The sequence below is a fragment of the Staurois parvus genome, unplaced genomic scaffold, assembly GCF_062004578.1.
Source record: "Staurois parvus isolate SC_StPar_1 unplaced genomic scaffold, SC_StPar_1.0 ptg000046l, whole genome shotgun sequence".
Taxonomy (NCBI): domain Eukaryota; kingdom Metazoa; phylum Chordata; class Amphibia; order Anura; family Ranidae; genus Staurois; species Staurois parvus.
The window spans coordinates 1,147,152-1,159,235 of NW_028317842.1; positions in this window are offsets into that span (position 1 = coordinate 1,147,152).

The following is a 12,084-nucleotide window of genomic DNA, read 5'->3' on the forward strand; positions in this document are numbered from 1 at the left end:
CTTTTGGTGGTATTTAATCACCACTGGGTGTTTTACTTTTTTTCCCTATAAATGAAAAAGATCGCAAATTTGAAAAATTGTTTTTCTAAGTTCTTGTTATACGATTTTGCAAATATGTATATTTTTCTTCATAAATTTTAATAAAAATGTATACTGCTACATTTCTTTGGTAAAAATAACCCAAATCAGTGTGTATTATTTGGTCTGTGAGAATGTTATAGTCTACAAGCTATGGTACCAATCATTGATAATTGATCACACCTGATGTACTGACGGCCTATCTCATTTCTTGAGGCCCTAACATGCCAGGACAGTACAAATAACTCCCAAATGACCCCTTTTTGGAATGTAGACAGTCCAAGGTATTTAGTAAGAGGCATGGCAAGTTTTTGTGAAGTTGTAATTTTTTTCACAATTCTTTGGAAAAAGAGGAAGTTAAATATTTTTTTTTTTCCACAAAAAATTCATAATAAGTTATTTCTCTCACACGGCATAGGCATGCTTCCAATTACACCCTAAAACACATTCTGCTGATTCTCCTGAGTATGGCGACACCCCATGTGTGAGACCTTTTCACAGCCTTAGCCACATAGAGGCCACATAGAGAGGCCCAACATCTAAGAAGAACCTTCAGGCGTTATCCACTTTAAGACCAGGCTGTCTTCTTTTTGCTTACAAGTAAAAATCTGTATTTTTGCTAGAACTTCGATCCCCCAAACATTACATATTTTTTAGCAGAGGCCATAGAGAACACAATAGTGGGTTTTGCAAATTTCTATGTCACATGGTATTTGAGCAGCGTTTTTTCGAACGCAATTTTACACACTAATGAAAAAATAAACTTTATTATATTTTAAAGCACACAAACAATATAATAGCAATTTTATTTTGTAAAGTATAAAATATGGTGCTGTGTTGAGTAAAGAGATACCAAACATGCCACAGTTTAAATCTGTACACGCTTATGAAATGGCGCCAAACTTCAGTAATTAAAAATCTCCATAGACAACGTTTTGCAAGCCTTTGCATATTACCAGTTTAGAGTTACAGAGGAGGTCTGGTACTAGAATTATCGCTCTCGCTCTGACATTCACGACAATACCTCACATGTGTGGTGCAATCACCATTTCACATACGTGTACAGGACCCCAATGAATGCGTTCGCCTTTGCACAGGGGGATGGGGGCACTTTATTTTTTTTCATTTATTGGTGGGACACTAGTACATTGTCAGATGTTTATGTGCATTTGTACATTGTGACAGATGTTGATCACCCACCGGGACACCGACAGATGTGGATGCTGCGGTTGGAACCCAATTGCAGATGTTTTGTACTCTGGTACACTGTGACAGATATTGATGTGACATTGGTATACTGGGATAGATGTTTATGTTGCACTGGCACAGATGTTGATGTGACACTTGGACAGGGACAGATGGTGCTTCATGTACTGTGTGGGGATGGCAGCAATCTGTGCGTTCTCTGTATAGAGCTGTCACAGGTCCGCAGCATCCCCCTCCCCCCCGCACTGAGCTCTCACTGAGCTCGGCGGGTAAAGCCAACACAGAGACACATGTCTTGAATGATGACTGTGATTGGACAAAGCCAACATGTGCTGAGGAGGGCCAATCACAGCACCCATACCCTGGTCTGTGATGTGCTGTGTCCGACAGACACCGTCATCACAGGAGCGCACCGATCTCTCAGAAAAGGAAAGCTCCCACCCGGCCATTTCTGTGCAGTTGTCGGGTGGGTAGCAGTTAATAAAGGACTTGTCAAGCACTGGGGTGTCTTTTGTTTCTTTGTTTTTATTGCTGTTTGTCATTTACATGAGTAGGGTTACTGTGTACACTATACTCATTCACATAGGATGGATGAATTGGGGCCCCATTATTGTTATAGGATCAGGTGGTAAACGGCTGCCATGATTGGCCTTTTACCTCACCATGTGATCAGCTGTGTCCATAGAACACAGAGATCATGGACAGCACCACTGGGAGTTCACACGGGGAAGGGGGTGTGCATTCTGCAAGGATGTCATATGATGCCCTCCCATAACTGGACAACCGCGTTGTAGCCATCATTCAGGTGAAAAAATGAGGGTAAAGTAGTGCTGACAATAGTAAAACTATGAATATAAAGAACCCAATTACCTAAAAGGGGAAACATAGCAAGCATAACAAATGTATATAAATTAAAGTGGACCGATCTAGTATAGAAATTGTCAGGAAATAATATTGAATGACAATAAAATCCAAATCAAAGTGTAAACTTACATAATTACATATTACAGTTAGTGTGGCTGAAAAAAGACCAAAGTCCATCCAGTTCAACCAGAAAAAAAAAGTTATGATCCTATACCCACAGCTGATCCAGAGGAAGGAAAAAAACCAGCAAATCATGATCCAATTTTTTCCTGCAGGGAAAAAAAATTCCTTCCTGATCCCCCGAGAGGCAATCGGATATTCCATGGATCAACATTTCCTAAAAAACTTTGGTAACCAGTTATATTCTGTGTATCCAAGAAATAATCCTGGACTTTCCTACAGCAATCCACTGAGCTGGCCACAACCAACTCTTGAGGGAGTCTATTCCACATTCTCACAGCTCTTACTGTGAAGAAACCTTTCCGTGTTTGGAGATTACATTTCTTTTCCTCCAGACGTAAAGAGCGCCCCCTTGTCCTCTGTGATGACGTATTATACATGGAGATCATATCCCCCTTATGTATTATACATGGAGATCATATCCCCCTTATGTATTATACATGGTGATCATATCCCCCCGCTTATGTATTATACATCGAGATCATATCCCCCTTATGTATTATACATGGTGATCATATCCCCCTTATGTATTATACATGGAGATCATATCCCCCCTTATGTATTATACATGGAGATCATATCCCCCCTTATGTATTATACATGGAGATCATATCCCCCCTTATGTATTATACATGGAGATCATATCCCCCCTTATGTATTATACATGGAGATCATATCCCCCCTTATGTATTATACATGGTGATCATATCCCCCCTTATGTATTATACATGGTGATCATATCCCCCTTATGTATTATACATGGAGATCATATCCCCCCTTATGTATTATACATGGAGATCATATCCCCCCTTATGTATTATACATGGAGATCATATCCCCCCCTTATGTATTATACATGGAGATCATATCCCCCTTATGTATTATACATGGTGATCATATCCCCCCGCTTATGTATTATACATGGAGATCATATCCCCCTTATGTATTATACATGGAGATCATATCCCCCCTTATGTATTATACATGGTGATCATATCCCCCTTATGTATTATACATGGTGACCATATCCCCCCTTATGTATTATACATGGAGATCATATCCCCCCTTATGTATTATACATGGAGATCATATCCCCCCTTATGTATTATACATGGAGATTATATCCCTCCTTATGTATTATACATGGTGATCATATCCCCCCTTATGTATTATACATGGAGATCATATCCCCCCTTATGTATTATACATGGAGATCATATCCCACGGGGTATGGTGGTGATCAGGACGCTGGTATGGGGTATGACGGTGATCAGGATGCTGGTATGGGGCATGACGGTGATCAGGATGCTGGTATGGGGTATGGTGGTGATCAGGATGCTGGTATGGGGTATGACGGTGATCAGGATGCTGGTATGGGGTATGGTGGTGATCAGGATGCTGGTATGGGGTATGGTGGTGATCGGGATCCTGGTATGGGGTATGACGGTGATCGGGATCCTGGTATGGGGTATGACAGTGATCAGGATCCTGGTATGGGGTATGGTGGTGATCAGGATGCTGGTATGGGGTATGACGGTGATCAAGATGCTGGTATGGGGTATGGTGGTGATCAGGATCCTGGTATGGGGTATGGTGGTGATCAGGATGCTGGTATGGGGTATGGTGGTGATCAGGATGCTGGTATGGGGTATGGTGGTGATCGGGATCCTGGTATGGGGTATGACGGTGATCGGGATCCTGGTATGGGGTATGACAGTGATCAGGATCCTGGTATGGGGTATGGTGGTGATCAGGATGCTGGTATGGGGTATGACGGTGATCAGGATGCTGGTATGGGGTATGACGGTGATCAGGATGCTGGTATGGGGTATGACGGTGATCAGGATGTTGGTATGGAGTATGGCGGTGATCAGGACGCTGGTATGGGGTATGACGGTGATCAGGACGCTGGTATGGGGTATGGCGGTGATCAGGACGCTGGTATGGGGTATGGTGGTGATCAGGACGCTGGTATGGGGTATGGTGGTGATCAGGACGCTGGTATGGGGTATGACAGTGATCAGGATGCTGGTATGGGGGATGGCGGTGATCAGGACGCTGGTATGGGGTATGACGGAGATCAGGATGCTGGTATATTGTATGATGGTGATCAGGACGCTGGTATAGGGTATGACGGAGATCAGGATGCTGGTATAGGGTATGACGGAGATCAGGTTGCTGGTATGGGGTATGACTGTGATCAGGACGCTGGTATAGGGTATGACGGAGATCAGGATGCTGGTATGGGGTATGACAGTGATCAGGATGCTGGTATGGGGTATGACAGTGATCAGGATGCTCGTATATTGTATGACGGTGATCAGGACGCTGGTATAGGGTATGACGGTGATCAGGATGCTGGTATGGGGTATAACAGTGATCAGGACGCTGGTATGGGGTATGGTGGTGATCAGGACACTGGTATGGGGTATGACGGAGATCAGGATGCTGGTATGGGGTATAACGGTGATCAGGATGCTGGTATGGGAAAAAAATACAGATATCAAACAATCTCAGATTAAATTTATATTGGAAGGATTAAGTTTGGCCATGGGAAACAATTACTTTTGGCACCAGGGAGAATTTTACACCCAAATTAAGGGTGTGGCCATGGGGCAAGTTATTCTCTAAATGTAGCCAAAATAACGTTTAGATTGGAGGAGTAAGAAGTGTTCTCTGATCCATGGCCACAATTAAAACCGTATTATAGATCTATTGATAGCATCATCATTTGGGAGGGAACAATGGAAAAGTTGCAGTTCTTCTTCACCCAATTGAATGAGAATGCCTATGATATTCAGTTGGAACATGGAACAGAGAGAGGGTGGAATTTTTGGACCTAGACATTTTTAAAATGGGTAATAAATTGTCCACTCGGATACATTTCAAGGAAGTGGATAGAAATGGGTACATTGCCACATGGAGCTGCCACCACCCAGGATGGATTAGGGCCATCCCATAGGGGCACTTTGTATGTTTTAGAAGAAATTGTGATAGTCAGGTAGACTTTATGAAACAGACGGATATGCATAAGATTCTTGGAGAAGGTCTATAAGAAGAAGGAATTAGAAAAGGTCCGTAATGAGATAAATGAAATGAAGTGAGAAGAACTCCTCTTGAAGAAATAGATTAATAATGAAAGGAATGAGCTTACCTTCATTACAGGCTTCAATTTACAATATAGACAGGTTGAGAAATGTGTTAAGAAATTTTGGCCTATTTTCTTGAAAGACCATACTTTAAGAAAGAATCTCCCTATGAAGCCCACGTTTATTTACAATAAAGCTCACTGCAAAAAATGTGTTAGATTCCTCTAAGAGAGAGGTTAAGTTCTTGGAAAGAGTAGTGTTCTATGCCTATATCTAGGTGTGGCAGATGTTTGTCTTGTAGGGTCATCAAAAATATGAATAAAAATAGAAAAGTGGAGAAATTTCAGTCCTCTGCTGGAAGGTTTTATAAGATTGACAAATTCATTACATGTAATGTGAAGTTTGTAACTTACCTTATTTCCCGTCCTTGTGGATTGAAGTATGTAGGGAGAACCAATAGATGCTTCTATAAAAGAATCAATGAACACATTAAAAATATCAAGAAAGGGTTTAGGCATCAATCATTTTAGGGTATCCCAGAATGAAACAAAATGGATTCATGAACTTGATACTTGGTTCCATGTGGTCTGAACATTGATATTGAATTAACCACTTGCCCTCCTGAGGATTTACCCCCCTTAATGACCAGGCCTCTTTTTGCTACTCGGTGCTGCACTAGTTCAACTGATAATTGCGCGGTCATGCAATGCTACACCCAAACGAAATTTACGTCCTTTTTTTCACACAAATAGAGCTTTATTTTGGTGGTATTTGATCACCTGTGCGCTTTTTATTTTTCACGCTATAAACAAGAAAAGACCAAAATTTTTTGAGAAAAACTATATTTTTTACTTTCAGCTATAAAAAAATATATAGTAAACTCAAAGTTAGTTATAAATTTAGGCCAAAATGTATTCTGCTCCATGTTTTGGTAAAAAAAATCCCAATAAGTGTATATTGATTGCTTTGTGTGAAAGTTATAGCGTCTACAAACTATGGTATAGATAATGGAGTTTACGCCATTTTTTTTGCTATACAGCGCTGCGCTAGTTTAACGGACAATTGCGCGGTCATGCAATACGGTACATAAATGAAATTTATGTCCTTTTTTCACACAATTAGAGCTTTCTTTCAGTGGTATTTGATCGCCTGTGCGTGTTTTTATTTTTTGCGCTATAAAAAAAAAGGCTGAAAATTTTGAGAAAAAAAAACAATATTTTGGACTTTTTGCTATAAAACATGTCCAGTAAAAAAAATTTAAAAATCAAATTTCGTCATAAATTTCGGCCAAAATGCATTCTGCGACATGTCTTTGCTAAAAAAAAAAAAAACAATACGTGTAAATTCATTAATGGCGGCGATCAGTGACTTATGGCGGCGATCAGCGACTTATGGCGGGACTGCTTCGGACATTCTGACACTGGGGGGAACTGACTTGGGGTCACTGACTTGGGGTCAGTGACACCAATACAGTGATCAGTGCAAAAAAAAAACACTGACACTGTACTAATGGCACTGGGGAGGAAGGGGTTAACTTTTTTATTTACTGAAAGGGTTAACTGTGTGAGGGGAGTGTTTTGCTAAGGGGCGGGGGTGTGTACTGCACGGGAAAACCGCTGATCAGGAGAGAGAAACTCTTCTCTTCTCTCAGCATGTCAGGAGCTGTCAGGTAACTGACAGAGAGCACAGCTACTGCAGCCCTGCTCTCTGTCAATGATTGCTGCTAATTGGCGGGACACAGCCGGTAACGTGACCCGGCGACTGACATCCACGGCCGTGATCGGCGGGACAGGTAGGGCGGCGGCGCGCCTAGCGCGCGTCCCCTACCTGTTTTGCAAACACACGTTTTAAAACGTGGTTTTACCCAGCCGTGCCACCCTGCCGCCCTGTGCGGCATGTGGTTAAATATTTTTTAAACAATTTTTAGTCATTTTAATTTTTATTAATAATTTGGTTTTTGAGATAGATGTAGTACTCTTTTCTGACCACAAGATGGTTCTTGGAGTAATTATATCCCCTGGGAGCACATTTCTTAATTATTTATAATATTTTTTATATATATTCTTCATTTAGATTTGAAAAAATGTTTTGGGGAGGTCTTATTATTTTTTCATTAGATACTGAGTATATGGGGACATTCAAAATATTGTTGTTTCTTGGGTGATATTTTCCACCACTTGAGGACCTGTGGTTTCGGACAAGTGTATTTGGGTTTTTTTTAAATGTATTATGGAGGTTTAATGTAAGTGTTTTTTATGCAATCCAAGACACCTCGATGGGGTGATTATGGTGACCATTGTAAGAAGGGGTGAATTAGAGTGAAGGGTTAATTGATTAGCACTATCCTCCGGTCTGTGGGTATATAAGAATATTCTAAAATGGTCCTTCCTGATTGAAATGCTGTGGCATGACCTTAAGAGAGCGATTCACACCAGACATCCCAAGAATATTGCTACACTGAAACAGTTTTGTGAAGAGGAGTGGTCCAAAATGACTCCAGATCGTTGTGCAGGTCTGATCTGCAACTACAGGAAACATTTGGTTGAGGTTATTGCTGCCAAAGGAGGGTCAACCAGTTATTAAGTCCAAAGGTTCACATTCTTTTTCCTCCCTGCACTGTGAATGTTTACATGTTATGTGCAATTAAACCATGGCAACATCTAATGTTTGTGTAGTATTATGTTCAGCAGACTGTGTTCTTCTATTGTTGTGACTTTCAGAGCACATTTTATTCCCAATTCATGCAAAACTCCACGTAATCCCAAGGGGTTCACATACTTTTTCTTGCAACGGTATGTATTTATTTATTTTAGGTGGGAATTCCAGAAGACACAGTAAAGAGGTGTGCTGAGCAGATCTCCAATGCTCTTAAATTCATAACAGCAAAAGGATTGGTACACGGGGATTTGAAACCAAACAATGTTTTAGTGTTTGGCCAGGACTGCCATTCCATCAAGCTTACAGATTTTGGTCTTGTTTAGGTCAAAGGGACAGTGATTAGAGGCAATTGTTGCACTGTGTCCTACATGGCTCCAGAAATGTATGAGGTTGACACTTCTGGTGGCTTGGTTATGGATGGCAGCCTTGATGTGTGGGCTTTTGGAGCAGTCATCTATTGTTTACTTCCTGGGGAGCTTCCATGGGAGGATGTCATTTCCGATGATGAAAAATATAAAACGTTTGGTAATTTCCAGATGCACAATTCTCCTAAAGCATTTACCAAGGTTGGCTTTGGGATACAATGGATGTTTAGTGATCTTTTGACCATTGACTATACTGAAAGAAGTCAACCTGCTGAAATACATGAGTGAAGGCTGGAAAGCAGAAACCACAAGACAAGACAATGAGGATCCCATAGAAAAATATTCTGCTCAAACTGATGAACCCTTGTGTGAGGCTTCCCATCTGAACACCTCACAGGACATTGAGTCCATCATGTTAACCATCAGCTCCACGTCTCACCGTTTGATCATCACTTCTGTATCCCAGTCTGAGATGACTCTAGTGCCGCAGAAGGATGACATGGCATTGTCTCTAATCGTGTTTGATGAGTTAATTTTACATGTTGGTTCAGTAGATATCGGATGATGAAGAATTGGTAGGAGATGAATCGCCTGAAAGAACTTCACATGGTCAACTTTCTCAGGTATGTGGCTTTCCTTATTAAATTAGGGAGTTATATGATTCTATATGTATTTTGTAGTAGTCAGCTCCACAATTCAAACTATTAGGGGCATGTCAAAAACTGCTAGTTCTGCACTAAGTGTGTAGACATTACTCTTTGCACCACCATTTCTACCATCGATTTTTTTTAATAAAGGCATGGTATATCCATCCAAAGCATGGCTCCCAACTTTCCTCATTTAAAGGGATTACCCCTTTTTTGGAACCCGATCCCTCTGTTCTCCTCATTCTCTCTTCTAATGTTCAGATCAAAAAATACTAATTAACTAACTTAAATGTTGTAACACCTTGTAGTTATGAGTATTAACATGAAATCAGAATTAAAGAGGATGATATAAGTGGCCTTCTAGTGAACAATGGTAATAGCAGGACTCTTGTATACTCCTTAGCATTCCACTATTAAATATTTTGTTTGGTTGACAGATCCATTTTGATATGACATTGCCAAGACAAATATTACATGTTGTTACTCGTAGGAACCTGAGTTTGATGTGTTTTACCAATCTATTGCAGTGAATCAGTTGAAGGATGGTTATGGTTGGTGCAAGTCTCTATTCCTTTGTATATTGCTTTATTTGCTAGGATTGTCTATTCCAGGTCTATTTTCCAAATGACACAAAATGCCTCTAAAGCCCGTGTCTGTAACCTTAGAATTAATAAGCATTTCATATATATTTATAACATTATTTACTGCAGGATAATCAGTTTTTCTGTAGAGAAGTAGTTCTTCAGAACTAACCACAAGCTGTTAGTCACTATAAATGCCATATTCATGTTTGAATTTTTTTAGATAATTTCTATGTTTTGTTATAGTATTGTGTTTATTTGTTTAGCTGACAAGTCTAGACTAGCCCCAATGGATGAACAAGACCCCTTCCTGGTACATGGGTGGTGTAACTTGTACATATATGAGTAGTTACTCCTCCTATGCACTGGGTGGTGCTCTTTATTTTTCTCTGTACAGAAAAATACATGTTGATCCTGCCAGACGTCCTGTGAGCTCCTAAATTCCTGTTTGAGCTAACAACACTTTGTGCTGCCAGCCAGGTTTAGAAGGACATGCTGTGCTCTGAGATGTGGGAAGATACATATATGTAAGTCAACCACTTTGCCATACTTTATGTATTTCATGAATTGGGTTCATCATCAGTGACTGTATTTATATCAGTAATTGTCTCCCTCTGTCTCTTCCTCTTTCTTTTTCCACAAGTCCACCAAACCCCGGTGCCATGTAAAGATATTCCAAGCGAAGAGGTTCCAGAGCTTCAGCCAGTTCATTGAGGTATATGCTGAAGAGAGTTGGGCTTAGACTGCAGCCTTGTCTGACTCCATGGACCTGCTGGAAGTGATCTGTTCTTTTTTTATTCACCTTTAGGCTGCATCCGTTCTCAGTATATGAGTTCTTGATGACATCATATATTTTCCCTCCTATTCCACTCTCCATTAGCTTGTGGAACAAGCCTGGGGTGCTACACAAAGCAGGCATATGTTTTCCCATGTTTTGTAGTGTGGACATGGTTCTTGGTGAGGGGTGCAGGGTGTAGATGTGGTCTCTGGAGTGATGGTTTTACATGAACCCTAGAAAGCCAGAAGGGGCACACACATCTAAATGTAGGCTGTTTATTAAAATAAATTGATAAAAGTATTAAAATTCACTCAATGCAAAATTAGGAAAGTAGGCATATCTGTGTGTGCCAGGATACTGAGATGTCTTCTCCACACACAGATATGCCTACTTTCCTATTTTGCAGTGAATGCATTTTATCAGTTTATTTTAATAAATAGCCAACATTTAGATGGATGCACCCCTTTCTGTCTTTCTTGTATTCACTATATAGGTGACTGATGACCTGTTCTATGGGATCAGCATTATTTTCTACCCACTTTATTATTGCCTTTGGAACTTTTTAAACCTCTATAGGCTTTTCCCACACCCCTCAGACCCATGGATGATTGACAGCACTATAGTTACCATTTCCCTTTGGCATGAACCCTGCCTGGATTCTGCTGAGGCTGTTATGTTGTGTTAGGAAGTTGGAGATTCTGTTGTTCAGGATACTGTTGAATAGTTTTCCCAGTGTGCTGCTGACACATATCCTTCTGTAGTTGGTGGGATTGTACTGGCCTCCACTCTTATGGAAGGCTGTTATAAGGTCTTCCATGCGTGAGGGTGGTAATTGGCCCTCAGGACCACATTGTGGTTTGTACAACTGGGGACCTGGGTTTTATCAGCTCTGGCAGGATTCCATTGTAGTGTAATTGGTTCCTCTTGAGGATTCTGCCTCCTTTTTCTGCCTCAATAGTTTGGAATGGGCTGATGATCTAGGCTTTTCATACTTACAACACCCCAGTGTGGTGCGTACACCTCAATATCACACCTCATTGTTCTACATTAATCTGGTTCAGTTTATTTTCTCTATAAGATGATTAACAATATCTTGCAATGTGACCAAACAATCCACATATGTAGGAACATTTTATCTTCACTAAAGTGTTACGGCATCTCCTAACACAAGGCATATTTGTAAGCTGGGTATACATTGTTTTTTGGGTTTTTTTTTGTCCAAACCAGTAGTTTCCTGTGAATGAATGAACTACAAGCAACTTTTGACTTTGCAGCACATGGCTTGTAGTTCTCAATGAACTGTGAGGGTTCTGGTGAGCACAGCTGACAGTCTGCAGGATCCTGAAATCATACAATCTCTTCATAAACTCAGAAATAGGTTTCCTACTGGCTTTCAGGGTTCACTCCCCGCAAATAGAGCAAAATACATCGGGACGATTCAGGTAGCTCCATCCAGAAGTAACCATAACCTCTACAGTGCGTGATCTGCAAACATGAAATGATATGAGTGGCAATATACACACCTCCTATAGGATGAGAACTATAATACAGTTCATAATTGACACTTTACAATCCAGTGTTTCTGCTGTATAATTAGGGCTCATGTACACGGGGTGTTTGGAAAACTCTTCTGAACGA